This window comes from Euprymna scolopes, chromosome 18 (genome assembly GCF_053919585.1).
Source record: "Euprymna scolopes isolate OS-2025 chromosome 18, ASM5391958v1, whole genome shotgun sequence".
Taxonomy (NCBI): Eukaryota; Metazoa; Mollusca; class Cephalopoda; order Sepiida; family Sepiolidae; genus Euprymna; species Euprymna scolopes.
This window is the reverse complement of record NC_136499.1, coordinates 54,814,582-54,833,967: the sequence shown is the minus strand read 5'-3', so window position 1 is coordinate 54,833,967 and position 19,386 is coordinate 54,814,582. Positions and strand designations below refer to the sequence as shown.

The following is a 19,386-nucleotide window of genomic DNA, read 5'->3' as shown; positions in this document are numbered from 1 at the left end:
ATTAAAAATCGGCCTTGTGCCTAATTTTCTTTGTGAGGGAGCAAATAACTAGCAATTCTCCTTTCTTGGCTCTAATCATATTATAACAGAATATTTATACATAGCAGTCCACTTTATCACTCTCCACCATCCCTGCTGGTACATACCCGCACCATTTTTTAATGCAGCTTATCTTTATTTCCTTGAATATATTTCAATGAACCTTCTCATTATATTGCCAGCATCCTCATCCTCATTATTATTATTATTATTATTATTATTATTATTATTATTATTGACTCACATGGAGCTTTTACAAAAATCTGATTGGAACTCCGTGGACATCCAGCTATCTCCAACGCCTTTGATGGCATTTGAAAAGAAAGTTGCGTAATCGGAACAGCTTCTTTCAATTGATTTCTCGCTGGCAGCCGCAATTAGCCTGGACTGAAATTTGAGTGGCACTGAGCCTCCTCACGATCCGAGTTCTCTTCTAGCTGATCCAAGGGAGGTCTTGTCAGGGCTCTCTCCTCGGTCTTTCCATCCTCTTTGACGCTTCTCGGCTCTTTTGGTGATGAGACAATGGGAGTAAAAGTCTGATAAGGGTGTAGACCTCATCGGTGTTCTTCATTCCCTGTAACGCGTCTTCATTATATTGTATACATGTATTCTTCATTATATTGTATGCTCGTATTATTATTAATATTATTATTATATGTAGTGTTAGTAGATGTGTTAGTAGTGTTAGTAGTAGTAGTAGTAGTAGTAGTAGTAGTAGTAGTAGTAGTAGTCTGATTTGGATTGTGGTAGATTGTGCATATATTTCTCCTGGACTCCTCGTTCTTTTCTTTCAGTTTTTTTTCATCTAATTCCTTTTGATTTCTTAAACATGTCCCTACAAGTGATAACTCACAGAGGTTGCAATTATCCGCGGCAGTGGAATTTTCATATTGCATATTTTTATCGAATTTAAGGCAGCTTCCATGCTCCCTAATAAAAACTGTCTTCTTTAAACCCGGCAGAAATGCACCCGCTTCTTAAAAAATACAATAAACAAAACTTCTCAGAAGCTAGTTGTTAGGAAAGTACGTTCTGAATGTCCAAGAAAATGAGGAGTCCTAAAATATGCCATTTTATTAAATCTCATGAAGGATGAATACTCGGAAACACACACACACACCCACACACCCACATATATATTCATATATGTATATTTAAAAATCACTGTGTCTGTCCCGCTATCTCTCTCTCATATATATATATATATATATATATATATATATATATATATATATATATATATATATATATATATATTATATATATTATATATATATATTATATGTATATATATTATACCCCACACACACACACACATATATATATATATATATATATATATATATATATATATATATATATATATATATATATATATATAGCTTAGAGCGTACGAGAAAAAGAGCGAGCTCAATTCTATGAGAGGAGACATGTATGTATATATATATATATATATATTATACATATACATATATATATTGTTCTTGTGTTGTCTTACTCTTGTTATATTGTAGTAATTTCTAATTTTATTTCATTTTAATCCATATGAGGAAGGGTCGTAGCTTTAGCGTACTTCATCAGTAAGGCTTATATGACTTACCTTCCTGTCTACGTTCTACTGATATTTTCCTTCCTATTTATGTTCTACTGATATTTTCACGGCAGGTGGTCGACTTAATTTCAGACAATTTCTTCTTTGTAATCTTTTAACGGAAAAAAAGACTGCGTCCACTAATAAAGGTTTCCTTAAATCTCTACCTGTGCTCGAAAAAAGGCGAAAATTTTACGAGCAGACTTATCTGTAAAAAATTGCCCTTCCGAGTACAAATGGCTGCGGAGCTGCGTTATAGTTATCTATTATATGATCGGTTCTCAACCGCATTATCTATTAACTGTTATTCCCGAGTCGATTCCGAAACATGATAAGTTTGACAATTTGGTCAAAAAAAAAAAAAAAAAAAAACGACCTGCATGCAATTCTCGCGACTAACACTAAAAACCGCAGTTAAATTACTTTAATCGTTGATTAAACATGTTATTTGCCTCAGTGTAGAGACATTATATTCTCATGAGAATAAAAATACACGAAAATAACATTTTTTTAGATAAAACAAGATTAGAAAAAATAAGTACTAGTAAAATATTATTGAACCATATTTTTATTATTTTATAGTTAGTTCATACATGTGGAAAGATATACTACTAAAAATAATCACGAAAATATGAACCAGCCTACTACGGCTTCAATGAAATTAAACATATCCACAAAAAACTTAATTCTTTACAATAAATTATTCGTATATTCGATTTTTTTAATATTTTATTGATAAATTCAATGGTGAAAATTAATCACTGACCACACTTCGATCAGAGAATGAAATCTAGTCTGTCTATATACGTGGACGTTCTAAGTATATGCAATTCTAAACCGGAAAATGGACTAATGAAAATCTATTTAATTAAATATCTAATAGATATCTATGGATTTCAACGCAAATAGGAACGCCTGAGTAAAACAACAAGGCACACCTGAATAAATATTTGATTTGGGAAATATGTTTTTACTTTTAGATAAATATATAACATATGTAAACATTTTTGATAATGTATAAAATAATATTGGCATCCACATACAAAGACTATAAACGTATCAGATATACGTTTATTCGTACAGAAGTACGAGTTTCGTGGCTATGAGACGCATCAGTTTACCAAATTCCTTACCAACATAACTGCATTGGCAGAAGTTGTGTGCTCTACACATTGAGTAAAACTGGACCCTTATTAGCAGCAATACACACACACACACACACGCACACACACACATATATGTTTTTCATTCAAGCAGACATTATTAAATACAACGGATGCTTTATGATTCTTTGTTATTTTTATTTCGATTTTCCGTATATTTTTCATACACAAATTCGCTCCTAATGCCTTTTATGTCACTGACACATACAAGTTATTCGCAGTAGAATAGAAAACGCTCGTGATAACTATAAAGCTTTCACCAATATAAAGATTAAACGGAAAATCGAGAGAAAAAATCATGACACAACGTGTTTCCGTTGTATTTTACAATAACCATGCTTTCTGCCTTTATACTCCTCAATACTGCAGTTACTGTAAGTAGTGTTTATTGTATGAATACTTGAAAACGGATGACACGGATGTAAATCTTATCTTCTGTTATGCATATATAAAAAAAGTACATCTATCTATATCTATCTATATATCTATAAAAGTGAACGTGTATGTGTATCTGTGTATGTGTGGCTGTGTACATTTCCCTACGCACTAACTCTGTCAATTTTTAGTCTACAGACTCGAAATTTTATATACAGGGAACTGAAATTTGGGAAAATCGATGTGATCAGTTTTTGCTCGGAAATTTGACAATTAAGGGGTCAAAGTTCAATGATTCGACCTTTGAAAACTCTTCAAATTCCTCCGACAATTTTGGGTCTACGCACTTGAAATTTAGATATAGGCTCCTTGGACATGAATCTAACTTAATAACTTGATTTGAGCCCAAAACAAAAAAAAAATTAAGGGGTCATAATAGGGGTCAAAGTTTAAAGAAATTGACCTCTACGGTCTGACCCAAATTACTCAGACAATTTCTGGTCTAAATATTTGAAATTTGACATGAAGTGTATTCAGAGATAGGGCAAGCTATTTCTTCACGTTGGGTCGAAGTTTGTTAGTTACCAATATATAAATGTATATATGTATGTCTGTTTGCATGTCTGCCTTAAACTTTCAATAGATGCGACGGATTTTACCAAGATCAGTATCGTTTTAAAGTTCGACCTTTCATACCACAAATATCGAAAAATTAGCTAAAAACGTGTAATATCTTCCTCTTCAACTAGGAAAGTTTCTACAGGGGGGGCCACTTTTTTCGCCGATATTTTTTAAAGTTATCCTCTCCTTTAGATTGTCTAGCCTTACTTTTAAAAAAATGTCGCTTCAGGTTTGGCGGTGGTCGTGACAGCATAAACGTCAGGTTTTATCCCGTTTTTTCTTCTTTGCGGTACGGGATCGAGCCTGCCTTCCTACTATCACTTTTTTCTTTTGCTCAACATACACATCAAAACACACGGGCAACGCCGGGCGGCCATGCTAGTATCCATAAAAGTGAACGTGAACGTGTGTCTGCGTGTGTGTCTGTGTGTGTGCCTGTGTACATTTCCCTACGAAATAACTATGTCAGTTTTTAGTCTACTGACTCCAAATTTGATATACAGGGTACTGAGATTTGGGAAAATCGATCTGATCGTTTTTTTTTTGTCAAAAATTTTGCGATTAAGAGGTCACAGTTCAACAATTTAACCTTTGAAAACTCTACCAAACTCCTCCGACAATTTTGGGTCTACGGACTTGAAATTTTAGATATAGGTTACTTGGACATGATTTCAGCCCAAAACAATATATTTTAAGGGGTCATAATAGGGGTCCAAATTAAAAAAAAATGATCTCTTCGGTCTCTTCCAAATTACTCAGTCAATTTCTGGTCTAAATATTTGAAATTTTACATAAAGAGTATTCAGTAATAGGGCAAGCTTTTTCATCAGTTTGGGTCGGAAATTTTTAGTTAGCAATATATAAATGTATGTATGTATGTCTGTGTGCATATCTGCCTTAAACTTTCAATAGAAGCGACGGATTTTACCAAGATCAGTATCGTTTGGAAGCTCGACCTTTCATACGACAAATGTCGAAAAATTGGCTAAAAATATTAATATCTTCCCCTTCAACTAGGCACTTTTCTACAGGGGGAGCGTCACTTGTTTTGCCGATATTTTTTAAAGTTATCCTCTCCTTTAGATTGTCTAGCCTTAATTTTTTAAAGTGTGGCTTCCGGTTTGGCGGTGGTTGTAACAGCATAAACATTAGGTTTTACCCAGTTCTTTTCCTCATTTGCGGTACGGGTTCGAGCTTGCACTCCTACTACCAATTTATTTTTTTTTGCTCAACATACACATCCAAACACCCGGGCAACGCCGGGCTGAAATACTATTATATCTATAAAAGTGAAAGTGTTGGTCTGTGTGTGTGTCTGTGTTATTACATTCCCCTACGCAATAACTATTCCAATTTTTAGTCTACAGACTTGAGATTTGATATACAGGGTACTGAGATTTGGAAAAATCGACGTGATCAGTTTTGGGCCAGAAATTTGGCGACTAAGGGGTGAAAGTTCAACGATTTGACCTTTGAGAAGTCTAACAACCCCTTCCGACAATTTTTGGTTTACACACTTGAAATTTAAGATATAGGTTTCTTCGACATGGATCTAACTTAATAACTTGATTTGATCCCAAAACAATAAATTTTAAAGGGTTATAATCGGGGTCAAATTTTTCAAAAATTTACCGATTTTTTTGCTCAATATACACCTCCAAATACCCGGGAAACGCGGGGCTGAAATGCTAGTATAAATATAAAACTAAAAGTTGTATACATGCATGTTCATGTTTTTAGGTTCCCTGTGGACACATCAGATCGCTAAACATAAGTCTACATTGCAAATAAAATTATTATACAAGTGATATGTTTGTGCATTTTTCGTAACATATGCATGTTAGCTCCTATTGTTTTCTTTGGTATATTGCCGGACTAGTTTTGAAAAGAGTCGCATGCTCAAGATTAGAGAAGTAAGAATCACAGAGAATTTGGTCGTTTACGGTCTTTGATGTGCTTGCGTATATTGTAGTGTCATCAGCGTATTTTTAACAGTTTTAATTGATTTAGAAGTTCAGTTTTAATCGATAATACACATAAATGGTCGAAAACTAAAATAGCAGCGTAGTTTGATTTGCATATGATGCATCGTACGTGTAGAATTATAAATTCCATAGAGCTTTGGGTATACTTTTCCAAAAACTGATATCCGCACATATAGCTATGACTTAGTGGCTATAATTATGGAATGCATTATATATATATATATATATATATATATATATATATATATATATATATATATAAATTCATATGCCTGGTTGTTTATTTGTTTGTTTGTTTGCTAAAAATGTTATCAATATATACAAAAGTTTGCTTACTTTACTCTTTCTTTTTTTTCTCTACATAGTATGATTCTTGCAAAACATACAATTAAGAGAATATGTCATTTGCATATTACACAAAGAAAACCCGATTGTAATAAATAGCGGTATTTTAATTAATGTTTCCAGCGAGATAATTGTTTTACATGTTCTATTGAAAATTGTCATTTAATAAATTTTAAATAATAATTATATTGATATTATATTTAAATCAATTAATTTGGAATCATTATTCCAACATTTGTTTAAAATAATTAAGAGTTATTTGCCCCTTAGAAACTTTCGAACATTTCATTTGTTTGTATTTATTCTTTAAACGACTATACAAAAATCGGTAAATTTTTACGATGTGACCTTACGTTGTTTAACACCTACAAAAAAATCTACTGCCCTCCCCCTCTAAATTCCACAATTTACCCTTTTCTTTCTTTTCTACCGTTAATCTCATCGATTACAGACTTAAATTTTTAATTAAAAAATGGTATTTATTACGACGTGACCCAGCGTCGTTAAATTGATAAAAAAATAAGACCTACTTTTCGGGGGCCTAATACGTTAAAACAGCCTTTATAGATAATATGATCGAAGAAATTTTGAAAATAAGAAAAATAACATTTTAGAGTACCCACTTTTTGGCCACAAAGCGTTCAACCAGGCATGTCATATCTAGTATTTTTTTCAAGTTTTTGAATCGAGGGAGGGGAAACAGGAATACAATGTTTGTGGTGGGGGCGGGAATTATATTTGAAACATAAAATAACGATAAATGTAATTAATTTTTATGAGACCATTCTGTACTTTCAACTAACAATTTCATAAACTAAACGAACGCCCAAAATATGACAAATTCATTTTTGGAGGGGGGGATTACATTAGAAACATAAAATGACGAAAAATTTAATTTAATTGTTTTTGGAATTAATTTTTTGCAAATCTTCATTTTTTTTTGTTAGGGTTCTGGGTACTTTGTTATTTTTGTGATCAAACGGCCATTCACTGTTATTGTCATTGAAACAAAATTTGTAATGATTTATTTTAATAATTTGTGGGGGGGTTTCATCCAGTGCTCAATATCTGCAAACTAGTTTCTTCTCTTTCTACCCCCCCTGCCGAAATATCTGGTGGAGACAGTATCACCTAATTCTTCCTTTTTGGGGGCGATTACATTTATAGGATTTATCAGGTCTTTTATTTTTTTGAATTGATGTGAGGGTATCCACGTTGCCCATGATGGAAATGATTAGTATTGCAGGTGGTTTCTAAACGGAACTTCATGCCAACACAGTCAACGCCGGGTACTCATGCTAATACACACACACACATACACACACATATATATATATATATATATATATACACGCATACACGCACATACACACACACATATATATATATATATCAAATAGTTTTTAACCTCTACTGAAATTCATGTAAGAAACATACAAAAAATATATATATAAAATTATACTACTCAAATTTATATCATTAATGTACACTTAAAAACAAATTAAAACTAAGCAACGAAAATTAAAATTAGGCTAAAATACTTAACGGTATTTAAAAAAAATAAATGTTATATATGCATCAGTAATTATTTTATGGGGAGTACCAGTTAACCGCTAGACCGTGTTATCTCTATATTAGTTTGAAACAGACTACTAATACCTTTCCCCAGAAAAAGATTCAACAAGTATCTGCCAAAAACCGCCACCATAGTAGTCACACTATCCTGAGTTAATTACCCATGTAAAATCATCCTTTAATATTTTCATGTTGTTAAAACAATAAATATACAAGCTTATGTTCTTCGAATTGTTGTTGCATCGCAAGTTGTGTATCATCATTAGCATTTACCCACCCTGGGTTCATTTCCATAAAATTTATAGAAGATAGTAGGCATGTTTTATTTATATTTCGATTTGATTGTATACCTTGATCACATTGGAAGAATGTGACTTTTTCTTTAATTAAGGGCATATATGTCCTAATCAAATTGACACTGGTTAATGTTAGATCCCCGAATGTAAGCAACTTTGAGCCTTGTCTGTATAAAAATGAGTGATATTGGAGAATTCCCGATGAAATGTGAGTTTTCTGCTTATCTCGCCATTATCTTGGAATTCTCCTTGACACTGGAATCAAACAGCGCCGATTTAGGAGAGGTGTAGCTAAAAGTTGCGCTATCCATGCCTTATAAGTACACGCGTAGCTACCATGGAGTGGCTTTTGAAACAGAAAGGAGCCATCGAAAAAAGGGGTATGAATCTTCCTTTTTAAATCTGTGCGTGCAAGTGTTTAATGCAAAGGAAAATGCCAAGTACACGTATGTGGTTCTTATTGAATTTGATATTGACCAAAACGATAATTTAACAATAAAACATTAGTTAGGCAAGATCTAAAATAGAAAAAAAAGGGAAACATATTATGTTAAATGAAAAAAATCCTAGAAGTTAAGGCATGTTATATATAAAACGCGAAAAAATTATGAGAAATCATAAATAACAGAAACGTTATACACACTCACATGCACACACACACGCGCACACACACACACGCACACACACACACACACATATATATATATATATATATATATATATATATATATATATATATGTGTGTGTATATGTATATAAAGAAAAATGTCGTGATCATTGCGCGAGTATGGTTGCGCAGGAAGAAGGAAAATGGCTACGATCAGAACAATTTTAGTAAAGATGAAAAATCGGCAGAAAATAAGTGGTTGTGGCTTCTGAGTGGGAAAAGCTCGTTAGCATGAAGGCGACGCGTAGATCAAACTAGTTTCGAGGACGCCGACATTTTGATTCCTCTTTTCGCTTCCAAAGATCCCCGTTCGCGTCGAAGAAATCAGTAAGACGATTATTGGTTAATTGCGTTATTATGCTCACACAGCCTCGGATCGCTTGCTAGCGCCTGCTTTTACATTTCACGTCATCTTTGAATACATTCATTTCTTTTATTACGATCTTTACTTTTTTTTTTGTATTTATCGTCGCATTAGTAAGGGCTATGGATGAATCTGGAACTGGATTACGTAATGAAACATTTAAAGGTCCACTGGTAAAATATATTTAGTTCCACTGAAATTTCTGGGTTTTCTTACATGTCGTGTATATATATATATATATATATATATATATATATATATATATATATATATATATATTTATATATATTTATATATATATATATATATATATATATATATATATATATATATATAGCAACAATGGTAATAGGTAACATCCTGAAAAAGTGTTCAATACTATTGCAGAGCATATATATATATATATATATATATATATATATATATATATATATAAGCAGATAACACGGTAATAACAAATATATATATATATATGCGTGCTGTACATATATATATAAATATATATATATATATACATATATTTATATATGTGTATATATATACTTTTACGTATTATACACACACACCCATATATATATATATATATATATATATATATATATATATATATATATACTAGCGAAATATCCGTCCTTGACTAGGTTCAAAAACTACCTACGGAAAATGAAAGTATGATAGGCTATGAATAGGAAGGATTGTAAAGAGAAAGCTCCGAATTTTAGGGTATCAAAACCAAAGCAAAATATTATGAAAGTAAAAATAAAATAAAAAATAAAATAGATAAACCTCATAATTTATTATACCATACCTGTTCACACTGAAACACTTATCCCAATATTTTGTGGATCTATATTAAAAAACCTTGTTAAACTTTGTGACATATTTCCATCTATGGAGGTCAGGTGCGAACGAACACCCCATAATCTTATTATAACATTTTTCTTCAAACTGAAACATAGTTATTAAAGTATACTTACGCAGGTATATATGAAAAATCTTTATTAAAGTTTGTGCCTATTTCTATCCGTATTAAATGCTTGGATAAATGGAAATCTGGACCTAATCTCCCTATAGCATTGATTTGAAGGACGACCACAGGCTTTAATAAACTGTTTTGAAGGATTGAAAGGAAACTTATGTTGACCATAGCAAAGAATTCAAAACAGGCGCTTGAAATTTTATTCCTAAATATATGATATCTAGACAAATGTAAGAAATGGGATTTTCTTCTAATAAGTGTTCAAATAATCAATTTTTATCTAAGAAGAACATCAATGATAGAAAGATTTTTTTGTATTATGACAAGAAAGATACAGACTTGTCCCAGAATGTTTTCTGGTGAGATACATCAAGATTTTGTCTTGTTATTGATGCTCTCGATCCTCCCGAATGGTACAATGGAAGAACTGGAGAACGATTTTCACCAAATTGCATAAAAACGACAATTAAACACCGGAATGGAGGGTTAATGATATGGGGATCTTTTACTGCAGTAGACGTCGGGGAACTTATTAGATGTGAGAAGTCAATCAATGCACAGGATATATTCGAATATTAGAAACAGGGTTGTTACAAAGTATCCATCAACTGGGAATATGTCAGAACATTATTTTTCAACATGATAATGCCCCTGCACACACTGCTAAAGTTACAAAAAATGGTTTTCTTATAATTCAATTAATGTGATATTTTGGCTAGGTCATAGCTCTGATTTAAACCCAATCGAGAATAATCGATCCATAATATCTCGTGCATTGTATGGAAGAATTTTTTGAACAATGCCAAACTGTTGGAAGCTGTGCAAAGCGAATGGAATATCATCAACTCTTCACAGTGTTCCACTTTTGTTGAGAGCATGTCTAAAATGGAATACGATTCTATTCTAAGGATTTCTTAAAGTAAATTCCTTGTTCTGTGTTATTAGTCTCGTTTAAGTGTCCTCGTTCAATTGGGCTTTCTTCAATATAGCATTTAGTGAGATGAAATATATACACTTTTTTGGCCCATTTTTTTGCTCACTGTTATGTATATACATATATATGTCTGTGTATATATATATATATATATATATATATATATGCATATATATATATGATTAGTTTTTTTAGAAAAAGAAATCCAGCAGAGTGTTCAATTAAAAGGACAATCCGAAATATAAGAACGTATTTATATTTTGTGTACAGAAAATTGTTAGATGAGACCAGTCATTGGTACCGCCGGTTTCAAGCTCGATAATTAGGACCGGTTTCAAGCCCGATAATTAGGACCGTCTAAATTATCCTTATCAAGCACTCTTCAGCCAATATTCGTCTCGACAAATATTGGCTGAAGAGAGATTGATAAAGATGTCTTAAACAGTCCTAATTATCGAGCTTGAAACCGGCGGTACCAATGACTTGTCTCATCTAACAACTTTCTGTACACAATATATATATACATATATATATATATATATATATATATATATATATATATATATATGAAAATTACTGTTGTTAAGTTTTTATTATTTTTACGTACACTTAGTTTTGGAACAGCTAATCAGACTGGACATCTAAGAATCAGATCGCAGGTCCAAATGTCACCAGTGATTTGCAGTTTCATATACAATGCCTATTATCAACAATGAACTGGAAATAGCAGATATTTGACAGGCTTTATCTTGTCATGGCAGTAGACATATAGTATATAAAGTTCAATTCATATATGCTCACAGGCATCGCTCTGATGGTAACATTCCGTATATATAGGCGACGTATATTTTTTCATAGATGGCCGCATCTGTTTTAAAGTTTCGTTAATAATGTTTTTATATATTTATCTACCTATAAAAACCAGATATTTACGTTTGTTACATCGTTAATGGAAGTTATAATAATCACTGTTAATCAAAGTATATGAACCCGGTCTATATTTATATATATATATATATATATATATATATATATATATATATATATATATATATATATATATATATATATAGATAATTTACAAAACCCACCCGCATAAACACACACATACACACACATTTATATATATATATATACATATATGTATATATATATATATTTATATATATATGAGATATACATATATATATACATATATATGTGATATATATATACACATAGATATAAAATACATATATACACAGACGCATATTTTTATATATATATATATATATATATATATATATATGAACATAAATAATATATTAAAATACTAATCCTCACCAATTTTAATGGCACAACTTTCTGTGTTATTCAAAGGAATTATATATATATGTATCTATATATATATATATATATATATATATATATATATATATATACATATATATGTGTGTGTGGAGAGAGATAGATACATACATACACACATGCGTAAGTAGATACGTATATAGATACATACATAGATAGATACGTAGATAGATACATGCATACATAGATACATAGATTAATATATATATATATATATATATATATATATATATATATATATATATATATATATATATATATATATATGGTCCCAGAAGAATGTGAGCATGACCTTGCCAGCGGAGGGATGCTCCCTTGCCTCCTTTGGATGTGGTGAGTCGAAGATCTTCAGCTGCATTGACTGGGATTTGGTCTCTGAATCATAGTGATTCACCCAGCTTTCATCCTGTGTAATCAGTCTTTTGAAAAACTTGTACTCATCTACTTGGCACATCTCCAAATTTATCCTCAAGGACTCGACGCATTCTCGCTTCTGGAATGATGTGAGCAACCTTGGAATCCATCTGCCAGACACCTTATGCATATGTAAATGGTCATGAATGAGTTTCCACATACCCTGTATTAATCTTAACATCTTGGGCTCTGTGGCGAATACTAATGTGCCGATCTTCCAAAATGCAGCCTCAGCTTGACGGACAGATGCCTCATCAACGGCAGAAGGGGGCGACCAGGGCTGGGAGCTGTTTACACAGACTTCCGGTCATGTTTGAATTCACGATGCCAGCATTTTACAAGGTCATATGATGGGGCATTATCAACATATGTTTCTTTCATATCATCAAAAATCTCCTGTGGTGTGCGTTCTTTCAAATACAGAAACCTAGTCACTGCTCGACATTCAACAGGCTCCATTTCACAGCTGACTCAGTTCAAACACCTGTAAAAGAGAAACCACGATTATTTCAGGGCTATAATGTGCCACATACCCCGTAGAGATAGAAATCATTGCCCATTATACATTTCAGCTATATCAGACAACTGAAAGTGGTTCAGGGACATTACTTATTGCACACTGCTTGTATAACTAGCAAACATTGGATTTCACAATGATTGGCATACGTATAGAAAAGACCACTAACGCTTATATTTGTATATCGCGTGTGTGTTTATGTAATATGTCAGCGAGAATATATGTAAAATCACATAAATGGGCAAAGCAACGTTCAAGAGTAATTATTCTATGTCCACTTTCTTTAATGTGTGATAGTTTGATTTGCTTTTGTGTGTGGGGAGGTTCCTTTCGTATGTATTACTACATAATTAATTGAATAGTATGTGTGTGTATATATATATGTATGTGTATATATGTATATATATATACGTGCGTGTGTTTGTGTGTGTGTATATATATATATAAATGATAAGAATAATATAAATAGCATTCCGAAAAATTTGTGTGTATATATATATATATATATATATATATATATATATATATACACACATTATGATAATAATAGAAATAGCATTCCAACAAAATTGAAACATAAAAAAATAACAAAGTTAGTTATATATTTGTGTGTGTATAATATATATATATATATATATATATATATATACATATAATAGATATATAATATATATAATATATATATATATATATAATAGATATAGAATATATGTGTGTGTGTGAGAGAGAGAGAGCGTATATACATGAAAAAGTGATTTCAACATTTAAAATATTAACTAGGTGTTCTCAGCTAATGTTAAATCGCACATATGTATTTTTACCACATTTTTACGTTTGTAGCCTCCCCCGATAAATGAAAAGATTTAAAATTAAATGCTTGCAATCTAGGAATTAATAAGTTTTCTTTGCTTATGTGTTGGGGAGGGCCCTTTACACACATGTAACAGAAACAAAGGTTACTGTTTTCCAATATTACCACTAATATTTATATAAAATCCAACGAATATTTTTTCTTTATTTCGTTTAGATTTCTTTTTATTAAATACGACCTTTTTTTTAATATATATGTATGTGTTTTATTTTTGTGCGTATGGATTGGTTGTGTTTAAAACATAAATAAATAAAGGATACTGGTTTTCCTCTACTACTAAAAACATTAATATAAACGTCAACAAACAAGGTATTTTTTCATTTATTTTTACATAAGGGAAATATTCCGTGTTTTTCTTTATTTTTGATAGTGTGTCTTTTTTATGCCCGTATTTGTTTTTTTAATACGCAAGTGTGTTTTTATACCAGTGTGTGCGTGTGTTTTTCTTTGGTTGTGTGTGTAGGGGGTATGTTACACGCATAGATAACGAAGATTGTTTTCGATAATATTAAACGCATTTATATACACTACAACGGACAAGTTTTTTTTTAAATTATTTTTTTACATTAGAGAAATTCCTTTTGTTTTTGATTTTTTTATTAGGACGGTGTTTTTTATACTAGTTGCTGTGTGTATTTTTAATACGGCATATTTTTTATTACCGCATGTGTATGCATTTGTGTGGGTGTTAATTTATTTGTTGGGGTTTGTTTGTTTGCGTGTGTATTTGCGTGTACGCACGAGTGTCTGTTTATGTGAGGTTTCAATATTTTTTTAATCAAACAGTGTTTTTTTTTTTCAAGTGTGTGTGCTATTTGTTTGTGTATTTGTTTGCATACGCACGCGGATATGTGCGCGACTATGTGTGTGAGGGGATGTAGTTTTGGTGTGGTGGTGTGTGTAGGAGTCTCCGCGCGTCTGTGTGTAACTATTTTTCCTTCAAGTGTATACAACTCGAGTATTTATTTTGGAAGGTGTGCCATAATAAAAGCCGATTATGGATAATGTAATAAGTATTCGTTGCCAAAAGTCAATAATCATAATACACACGAATAATAACATTAATAATAATAATAATAATAATAATAATAATAATAATAATAATAATAATAATAATAACTAGCGGGACCTGTGGAAATTCCACAGGGGACTCATTCATACGTAATATATTGATGTTGAGATTCTGTAGATATTCAGTGTAAATAGAGACGCTCTGATATTATTTTAGCTTTTTGGGTAAAACGGCAAAAGTATTTATCTAAGCTAGCACGAACGCCCGGTAAAGCTAGATCGTAAAGTTCGTTTAAATATGATATTTTTATTCTGGCAGATCTCGTATATATTATTATAGAGTTAATGTTCTACCGATTTTTATATGTTATGAAGTTGCGATCTCAAAAATAAAAAAACGTATCCATATTACTTGGGTATATTACCTTGACCAGAAAGCAACATAAACACTTATGAAATATATATATATATATATATATATATATATATATGTCTATATATATATATATATATATATATATATATATATATATATATATATATATATATATATATATATATATATAATTTGAGTTGAGATCCTTCAGCCATAATCGAAACCGTCAAAAAAACTTATGGAGAATTCTTGATAACATAATTTGTAAAAAACAAAACAAATATAAATGATTTAGATGTCATCATATATAGTCGAATCCGAAACCAAAACTTATGTCGAATTAACCCCCCTCTCTCCCTCAATAAACAAATGTAAAAAAAAATAAACCATGAAAAAAATACAATAACTGCTCAATTTTATTGTCCCCGCCGACCGAGAGATTTGGTATCGTTTTTTATTGCGGAACAACTTATGAAAGATGAAACCCTAAAATTTATAGAATTAAAAACAAATTTAGTGCTCGTTTAAACAATGTTGTAATAAAAATAATTTATTTAGAAAAATGAACTGTCATTTAATATATATATATATATATATATATATATATATATATATATATATATATATATATATATTTAGAGTTAATGTTTTTAGAAAAATATTTTATGTACAAACAGGTTTCGTTTCGCTTATAATGTGTCGCTTTTTTCATGAACGATGAGGTTTCATAACATTGCAGTAGGAGTAGTAATATATTACGAAAACATTAGCCTCAATCTCTATCTCTTTAGCTCTCGCTCGCTCTCTGGCTCTCTCTCTCTCTCTCTCTCTCTTTCTCTCAATGAACAAATGTAAAAAAATATACAATGAAAAAAATGAAATTGCTCAATTTTTTGTCTTCGGCGACAGAGAGATTTGTTATTGATTTTATTACGGAATAACTTCAAATCAATTATTTATAAACAACTTTTGAAAGATATAAACCTAAACTGTATAGAATTAAAAGCAAATATATCTGTGAGAACGCGCTAATCGAATAGAACCTAGAGCGTTCGTAAATGTGTATTCCGAAATTAAATGTCTATTATAAATCAGAATAAAATCTTCAGTCTGTCGTGGAATTGGGTCAAAAATGGATGGTAACGTTTAACGCTTCCAAGACAAGGCTCGTTTCCTTTAATAATTACATGAAACCTTACAGAACTAGAATAGCTATGGCTAGAGATAGTTTACCTGAAAATACTTTTTTCAAGCTCCTTGGATTAACGTTTACAGGAAACATGGGTTGGAATAGATACATCGAAATCATTGCCAAGTTTGCTGCAAAGAAGGTCGGCTCTATATACCGTGCTAGAAAGGTACTTAAGCGAGGAAGTATCCTGTACCTCTACAAAGCCACCATTCGCCCATGTATGAAGAACCCCTGTCACATTTGGGCTGGTGCATCTGCTACTAGTCTCTCGCTCCTTGACAGGAGTCAAAATCTCGTCGCCAACCTAATAGGTCCCGAGCTGTTATCTAAGTTTCAGCCCCTGTCCCATCGACGAAATGTTGCAGCTCTGCCTATTTTACAAGTATTTCAATTGTGGATGCTCTGTTGAACTGCAAGCCATTGTATCCCATCGAGTAAAACACCCCGACTAACCCGAAAAGCAGCGAAGTCACACCTTACACAGTTGAGATCTCTAGATGTGAGAAGGCCTTCTACTCTAATACCTCCTTCCCCAGAACTGCAGGACTTTGGAATTCCCTTGCAGTTTACAGCTTTCCCAACTGTACTGACTGCAGGCGTTTAAGTGTAATGTTAACAGAGATCTGGCTGCTAACCCCCCTACATAGTGCTAACATAGGCTCCTGTAAGTAGTTCTCTACATCCAAATGGAGTGTGCCTTGTTTGGGGTGAAAATGTAATTAAATATATATAACATGTATGTAACAAACACAAACATAGCAAAAGGATGTGTTTTGCCGAGGAAAATTGAGTGATAGATTTAGGACAAATGTATTGTATTTGTGTGTGGAGTAACACTAATTAACGGTTAGCCAACATAGCCTGAATGTCATTTTGAAAAGAACTTCCTGCTATACATCCAACACGCGCTAAAAATAACTTCGCCTTTGAGAAATCAGATTAAGTTTTTTCAAATGATTTACTTTTTATTTGGATCGATATTCACTGAATCATTAAAGCAACAGATTTCATCCGGAAGTCGGAGAGAAGTAAACAAAAAAAAAAAATTGTGGGAAAAACGAAAGAATTAAAAAACCAATGTCTACGAACGCTGAATTGACAACTTTCAGTATTTCATGTGTTTTACGCATAGAATTAAATACAAAAATATTTTCGAAACGGATAAGTTAAAGGATAATTTTCGTACAACTATAATTGTTATTTAATGTGAGATTTCAACCGTTGTAGTTTCCACTGCATATCAATATCTGTATAATTATAAATCTCAAATCCCCTTTTAACGATATATATAACCCACTTTTCTGTTTAGGACAGCCGGTTCCTCATGCGTGCCTGACCTGCGCACTGAAATATTTACGTTATTATTTCGAAATTATTATTAAACATGGGAACAGTGGGGTTTAAATAACTGAAACGCAATACAAAAAGGAACGATGTAAAAAAAAAAGAAACAACCAATATACACTATTTCTTATTTGGATAATTTAAACGGCAAAAAAAAAAAAAAAAAAAGAACGAGTGGGACGCTGAAATATTAACGTCATTATTTAGAAATTATAATTTAACATGAGTTTAAAATAACTTAAACGCAATATAGGAATTAACGATATATAAAAAAAGCAGATATATAAAAATTTGAATTTGGAATATAATAAGTACTATGGTATCTGGTGAGTTCACATTTACCTTTTACCTAAAAGTACGGCTAACCACTTATAATTTAGTAACTAATTTAAAAAAAAAAATAATCAATTATAATAAACAGAACGACTGATAGAAATCTATATGCTTTTTCGTTTTAATATACTTTCATACAAATGTTTCTGTTATGTAAAAAAAAAACTATTTTCTTTCCGTCACAAGTGTCACGCTCATACATGAAGTCCATAGCTATATAACATACTGACCCATCGGGCCACGGGTAGTCTAGTGTATATATATATATATATATATATATATATATATATATATATATATATATATATATGTGTGTGTGTGTGTGTGTGTGTGTGTGTGTGTGTGTGTGTGTGTGTGTGTGTTTTCTTTTTTATTACCGTTTTATCTGTTTGGTTACATATTTTTCAGATGTTGGGCCCTGTTTACGATCCAACAGCCTCGTCAGACATTACAGAAGTAGTTGTTAGAATTAGGAAGAAGTATTTTAGAAAAAATACAAAAGAAAAAAAAACAGAAAAAGAGGGCGATTAGATAGGAGATAAGTAAGGGGAAGGGGCAAGGGTATTGCCAATATTTCAGTTTTGAGGATTAAAATATATTGGATTGGATTGTGTGTAGGGTGTAGCAGATTCAAGTATGCGTGGGTGGGGATATATGGATATAGGGAGGGGGAGAGGAAGGCAAAGAAAAGAAAAAGGGAGAGTCGTAAGGAGAGAGAAGGGAGTTTCAATTTTAAATATAAACTGCCTTTTGCTTGTTAAGTAAGGTATATTAATTAGATGAGAGGGAGAGAAAGAGGGAGAGCGAGAGGGAAAGAGAGAGAGAGAGAGTGAGAGAGAGGGAAAAGGTTCGGGTTGATGTCATGTTTTGACAAGTACAGTGTTAATTTAAAATTTTCGTAGTCGCTATATGTCGACTTGTCCATTTCAGTTTACAATGGGTTGCTTTTTTATACTACAACCGTTTACACACGCGTAATACGCATACACACATGAACATATATATGAACATTTCAGTTAATAATGCGAGGTTAGATGGGCGCATCGT

General features: G+C 31.7%; 1 protein-coding gene across 14 annotated transcripts in view; it reads left to right on the top strand.

Moving 5' to 3' along the window:
- LOC145297622 (FMRFamide receptor-like) overlaps positions 1–19,386 on the top strand; it is a 1,184,367-nt gene that overhangs the window by 892,736 nt on the left and 272,245 nt on the right. The gene's annotated exons all lie outside the window — the stretch shown is intronic.